Source organism: Mesocricetus auratus, unplaced genomic scaffold (genome assembly GCF_017639785.1).
Source record: "Mesocricetus auratus isolate SY011 unplaced genomic scaffold, BCM_Maur_2.0 Super-Scaffold_100020, whole genome shotgun sequence".
In the NCBI taxonomy this organism is placed as follows: domain Eukaryota; kingdom Metazoa; phylum Chordata; class Mammalia; order Rodentia; family Cricetidae; genus Mesocricetus; species Mesocricetus auratus.
The window spans coordinates 7,461,863-7,468,381 of NW_024429201.1; the positions used below are offsets into that span (position 1 = coordinate 7,461,863).

At 45.6% G+C, this 6,519-nt stretch overlaps 1 long non-coding RNA gene across 1 annotated transcript; it reads right to left on the bottom strand.

Annotated features, from left to right (window-relative positions):
• Positions 1 to 1,531: 1,531 nt before the first annotated feature.
• LOC121133171 lies at positions 1,532 to 5,786 on the bottom strand. The gene is made up of 3 exons (XR_005869943.1): positions 5,679 to 5,786; positions 2,352 to 2,880; positions 1,532 to 2,259 (listed from the first exon to the last, which is right to left on the bottom strand). It is a non-coding gene; the product is annotated as an uncharacterized LOC121133171 (long non-coding RNA).
• Positions 5,787 to 6,519: the final 733 nt, after the last annotated feature.

Below are 6,519 nucleotides of genomic sequence, written 5' to 3' on the forward strand. Positions count from 1 at the left end.
AAGAATGGATACATTTATTCCTCTGACATAAAACAGGGTTATTTTCAGTTTTTTACCATTACAAGTAAGGTCGTTGTAAGTCTCATTGTCCGAGTCTTTTTTCTTTTTTCAATAAATTGGGTTCACTGCAAATGTGCCCAACCTGCAGTCCTCGGGCCACATGTTCCTTGGGATGGACATGAATGCAACCTGACACAAAGCCCTGAACTTACTGAAAACGTGAAGAAATTCTTCTGTGCTCTCTTCTCCAGTCTGAACTTCGCAGGTGACAATGTCTGTGGCAATGTCAAAAGTCTGCAGCCCTACAAGGTTACACTTTCTCCTTTAAGAACAATAAAGACAGTCAACTGACTTTGCTTGTGCTGCCATCCCAGAATACTACCGACAGGCAGACAACAGGCATTTATTTCTCATAGTTCTAGAGGTCAGGAAACCCAAGATGCAGGCACTGATGGATTCAGTTCCTGGTGAGGGACTCCTCCTGGATTGCAGATGGCTACCTTCTTACTGTGTCCTCATGTCATAGAATTAGAGAGAGAGAGAGAGAGAGAGAGAGAGAGAGAGAGAGAGAGCAAACACTCTGCTTTCTCTTTTTATAAGGACGCTAATTGTGTCATGAAAGCCCCACCCCTGTGATTTCATCTATGCTAAATGACATTTTACAGGACACTTCAAAATAGACTGCGTCACTCATATGGACCGTGGGGAGACACAAATTCTCAGTTCATAGCATTCCACCTCAGGCACCCACCTATCCCATTCATATTCTTCCTGCATGGAAACATGCCCACTCATCCCACTGATTCAAAAGTCTTAACTCATTTGAGCACTCACTCTATAACCAACTGCACGTAAATATTATCTTAATTAGATGTGAATGAGATTCAAGGTGTCATTAACCCAGAGCAGGAATCTCCAGCTGTGAGGGAATGGAACCAGATGTTATATGCTTTCAAAACAATTATCAGGAAGGCACAAGATATGGGATCTCATTTTAAAGTGGAGAATCTGGAAGGAAGAAATCTGTGATAAGTCCCAAGTAATTCCACATCCCAGCAAGGGAAATGCCATTAGAACTAAGGTTCAAGTTTCCAGGATTAACTCTGACTTAGAACCAAGTGTCCTTGCTGGTCTGATGCCTTCCACACTCAGGAGTACACCCCACCCCCTTAGGCTGCTTTGTTAGGTGGGGTCCTAAGCACAGGCTCTGGGCAGCTACTTTCTGACTTACTGAAATCAAAGTCCCCAAGGCAGGGCTGAAGCTTTGCACATCATTCTCAAACAGTGACCCTGTAGTATCTGAGAAGTGTGACAGCCTCTACTCATGCACATTGTCTCGTTGTCACCCTTCAGTATGAGCTGGCAATGTTTCTGCTAAGTTCCTGATTAGGCCACCTAGTCAGGATGCCACAGACACATCTCCTTTCCCAGACTGTATCTGGTCACATCACAAGCAGACTAAATTCTCAGTCTCCCCCCTCGCTCCTCCCTCCCCTCCCCTCCCTCCCTCCACTCCACCTCTCTTCTGCTGCAGAGGAGCAAGCCACATCTTCCATGACAATGCCCATCCCATCGTGGACTGACCTACATCTAAATCTAGTCACCTCCAAAAGACCCCTCCTCCAAATACCAACACATTAGGCTCTTGGCTTTAATACATGGAAAGGGAGGGGAAGGGTACAGACATTTAGTATTTTATCATTTAACCAATCTAATCTATCTATCTGTACATCCATCCATCCGTCTTTCTTCATAATCCCAAGACAACTTGAGTCCACACCTGCCTGGCTCTGGCTTTGTTATCAGCCACGGCTAGGAAGAGAGGCTAAAGAAGAAAATAGGTATGCTGCTGCCCTGCGCGAAACGGGGAGGAGGGTGACGCACACGGAGTTGGCGATGAACAAAGTCGGCCGTGAAACCTCAGAAAGGGGATGCACACTCCTCTAGTTACTCCTGTGTAGCTGGTTCCATCGCCTCCCAGGTATCCCACCCTGGCTTCTGGAGTAATGTGGAAAGGGCCGGTAGCTGCATCCTAAGGCTCCTGGAATGCAGCAGAGGCAGTAGTGTCTACTTCATCGAAGCTTACAGGAAGGCCGGTGTCAACAGTGTTCAAGTCATCATGTTGTTCAGGCTCACAGTCACACTCAGTCTTGTTCGGCAGGTGGCTTCTCTGCACTTCACCAGCACAGGCCAGCACTACTCTGTGGGTCTTAAGACAACTGACTGATGATGGAGAAACTTCAGCAACTCTTTCATTACCTGCAGACGAATCCAGCCATGTAGACATGTTCCCATAGTGACCCCAGGCTCTGCCCTGATGTCACACTGAGACACACTCTTCTCTGCCCTACCTGTTCCTGGAGCTGGCTGCAGCCTGGATGAGCTTGGAGGGACCTCCATGGCTCTCTCTCCCAACATAGCTCTTATGGCCACTGGAACAGAAAACATTCCAGGAAGAAAAACCAAGGGGACCTTGGATGCTGAGCCTAAGGCCAGCAGGCACGATGAAATGCCCTTCAGTTATTCCAGCTCAGACCTTGATTATGTTATGACACTTATCAACTTGCCTTCGTTAGTTCAGGGATGCACGAAGGTAGGGATCAAGTCATCCATCTTCCAGCAGCTCTAGCACTTGACACACTGAATGAATGAATGAATGAATGAATGATTTCCTGAAAGAAAAGTTTAACATGGATAGGGAAGTAAGGCATCAGGGAAACTAAGTACCCTGAGTGTTACAAAATACTCCCAAATTCTTTGAAGGAAAATCAGAAGATTTTTGCCCAACTTCAGACAGAAACTACCAGGGATGATCATCTCTTCTGGTGTTCTTGTCCCAAGATCTTTAACTGTTTTTAAGATTTGAGCCCATTGTTGTGCCTAGAAAGAAGAACCAAAAAGAAAATGCCACGCAATTAAAAAAAATTATCAAATTGTTAAATAGATGAGTCACTTGCAGTTCAGTTATTCTATGGTTTCTAGAACCAGCTGTGGCGGTGCAAAGCAGCAATCTCAGCTACTTAGGAGGCTGAGGCAGGAGGATCATAAGCTTAAAGCTGAAATGAGTGACAAAGTGAGACCTTGCTTCAAAGCAAACAAAGACACTCTCTTTAATAACAACGATGGTTAATCTGCATTGCCAATCGCTAGGAGACGACCCTCTGGGCGTGTCTGTGAGGGACTTTTCCAGACTGTATTAACTGAGATGGGAGACCCACCCTAAGTATGGGTGGCACCATTCCAGCTGAATGAAGGGGAGAAAGGGAGCCAAACACTAGCATTCATTCATTTCTCTCTGCTTCCTGACTGAAGATGCAATGTGACCAGCTGACTTTTGTATTCCTGCCACCATTACTTTTCTGTCATGGTGAACTGTCACCACGATAGACTGTTCCCTGTGGGTCAATAAACCCTTTCCTCCTCAAGTTGCTTTCACCAGGTACTTTTGGCATAAAAATGAGAAAGGTGACTAATATAGTAGCTAATCCTCCATTATTTGATTGAAAATATCTGCTGCCTTTTCAGACAAGGTGCTCAAAGTGGAGTCCTAGATCTTCCTGGAAGAATGCATCGTCCCCCTCCCACATCTTGGAGAGTCTCCAGGGCCAGCAATGGGGGAAAGGCAATCTTTTCTGTCGGCTGTGTGGGCCAGTGGTGTTCTGTCCAGACAGTTCCCACACATCCAAGTGAATTGTACCCAGAGAGAGTGCACCCTTAACCTGAACCCTAATACACTATCTGGTATACAACTCTGGCTTTTCCTGGGAGGAAGGGAGGAAGGGGTGTGGAGGGAGGTAGGGAGGGAGAGAGTGAAGAAAGGAGGGAAGAAAGAAGGGAGGGCGAATTATAATCTGCCTCAATCATTCAACCTTGGGAATTCAATGTGCTGGAAGAAGAGAGTTGTGTCTCAACTGCTGCCATGTTCAATTCCCATGTGACCGCGGTTTCTGTCATGGATGCTTTTCTACTGTAGGAAAGAGTATATGTGAAGTTGCCTGCCACACAGGACTACCCTGGTGACTGATACCGTGGTTTGGCCGTCTCTTACAGTAGGGCTTTTCATTACAAGATAGCCTGTTGTGCTGCCGTTTGGGATGCAGGTTGGCATGGGCACAGACAGTCCATACAGCCACCCACAACTTGATCTACTAGTTGTGAACGGAAACTTTTGAACACGTTCCACTAGCTGCACAATGGTACTGTTTATGGCTCTATTCTCAGGAGGAAACATTCGCTGTGTGAATAATACCAGGCACTTATGTAAGCCTCTTCACTTTCAGAGAGCTTTACGGGTGTCAGCAAATTCACACAGTGCCCTGGTAAGGTATCGAAGGCATTGTTATGCTTCCTTTGCAGAGAGAGAAACCAGATCACACCATCAGATTTTCCCAAGGCCACATGGACAATAAATGGCGTGAGTTGGTTTCCAGAGAGACCCGCACTGTTCTGCTAGTGAGCATTGTGTTTTACTCACAGAAAGCCCCAATGGGGCTCTCTCCTCATCTCACAGTTGCAGGTTACAACTCAACATTCAACACATGTGTTAGGGTTGCCTTGCCTCTGGGTTTGTCCAGTCTATGCAGCTAATTTTATAGTCAATAATCACAGGGCCGTGGGGGGCAGGGTGGGAAGAGAGCCAAGTTCCAAGACGATAAGGTCCTTCTACACAGTGGAACTGATTTGTTGATGTCTCTTGCAGTGTGGGTATAGAGAAAAGGCTGTGTCTATCAGCTCTAGTGCTGTACTAATAGTCTGGTTGAATTGCAGTCTCCAAAAGGGTATGTCCAAGTCCTGGCTCTCACTCTTTTCACTGTGACCTCATCTAGCTAACAGATTCTTGCAGGTGTAAGTAAGGACCTACAGATGAGAGTACCCTGGGTTTAGGACAGGGAGCTTCAGGTAGATGTCCTTATATGACAATATCGATGGGAGATTCCAGACACAGAGACAAGGAGGGGAAGAATGTGAGAGGGGAGGCAGAGACCAGAGTCACTCAGTTGCAAGCCAAGGAACTCCAAGGATCTCTCTCTCTCTCTCTCTCTCTCTCTCTCTCTCTCTCTCTCTCTCTCTCTCTCTCTCTCTCTCTCTCTCTCTCTCTCTCTCTCTCCCCCTCTCTCTCTCTCTCTCTCTCTGTGTCGTCTCTCTGCCTCTCTCTGTCTCTGTCTGTCTCTCTGCCTCTCTCTCTCTTTCTCTCTCTCTCTCTCCTGTGTGTGTGTGTGTGTGTGTGTGTGTGTGTGTGTGTGTACTGAATGCAGCACTCACCAATTCTGAAAACCTGAGTTCTGATCTCCATGCCTGGCTTCTACATGTGTCCTGGCGATCAAAACTCAACTTGGATTTTCAGAATTGAATAGCAGCCACTTTACCAACTGAGATCTCTCCCTAGACCTGTTATTTCAAACATTTTTGCTACACTTACTTATTTTGTGTGTGGGTGTGGAGGTCAGGGGATAACTTTCCAGTATTTGTTCTTTCCTTCTACCATACCATGTGGGCCCTGGGGATTCAACTCAGGTCATCAGGCTTGGTGGAAAGTGACTTCACTCAGTCTTCTCCCCTGTTCTCTTGGCCCACAAGCACTTCTAAACATTTTGTAAAAATTATTCATCCTGTCATCTTAACCTAAGCCAGCTATGAGATTGGATTTAGTTTAACAAGTGTGCTCTTTGAATCCTTACTCTTTCAGACGATCGCCAGCAGAAATGGTTTGTCATGTCTGACTTTCTTTGAGAGCAATGGACTCTTTCAGCTTCCCAGATATGAAATTCTGTTATAATACAAAATACATATTTTAAAGGGATTCATGCTGATCTTTCCTTCTTTAACTAGCAAAACCAATATGACATCATCAGAGTAGTCACAAGGAAGGTGTGGATGCCATTTGAAGATTCATGGGACCCAGAAAGAGCTGCAGCGTCACATTGTGAACTTACAAGCTTTCCAAGTACAACACTAGCTGTCAGAAAGAGGCATGGGTCCTATCTCCACATAGACCCTGCACTACTAAGCTTTACATAGCACACAGGTCTAGGTCGAGGTATCCATTACAAAATGAAAAGTGTCTAACTTCACCCCATGGAAAAGGACTACTTTGTAGCTCTCTCGTGTTTCATGCTATAAATTTAATATGGCTCTCCCCACTACCAATGGGTATGTCTTTGAGAAGTAGTAATATGGAGACTTCCTGTCTGGTAAACTTCCACCAGGGCAGGAAAGGGCTTGTGTGGATATGCATTTTTCCTTTTCTGTTTTTGAATTGGGATCTCACCAGGTAGCACAAGTTTGTGGTTGGTCTTGAACTTGCCATCCTGCTACAGCCATCTGAGTTCTTCCACTACAGGTAGACACTACCATGCCAGTTTGGATGCATGTTTTGATATAAGGACTGAGACTGCTAGAATTTTCTAGAAAAATGGAGGTCACTGTTTTGCAGGGCTATTCTCTGAACTGCATTCTTTCAAATCCTTGTCTCTCCTAAAACAATAACAAGTCTGCAGAGACTTGCCTTACTCTTGGGAG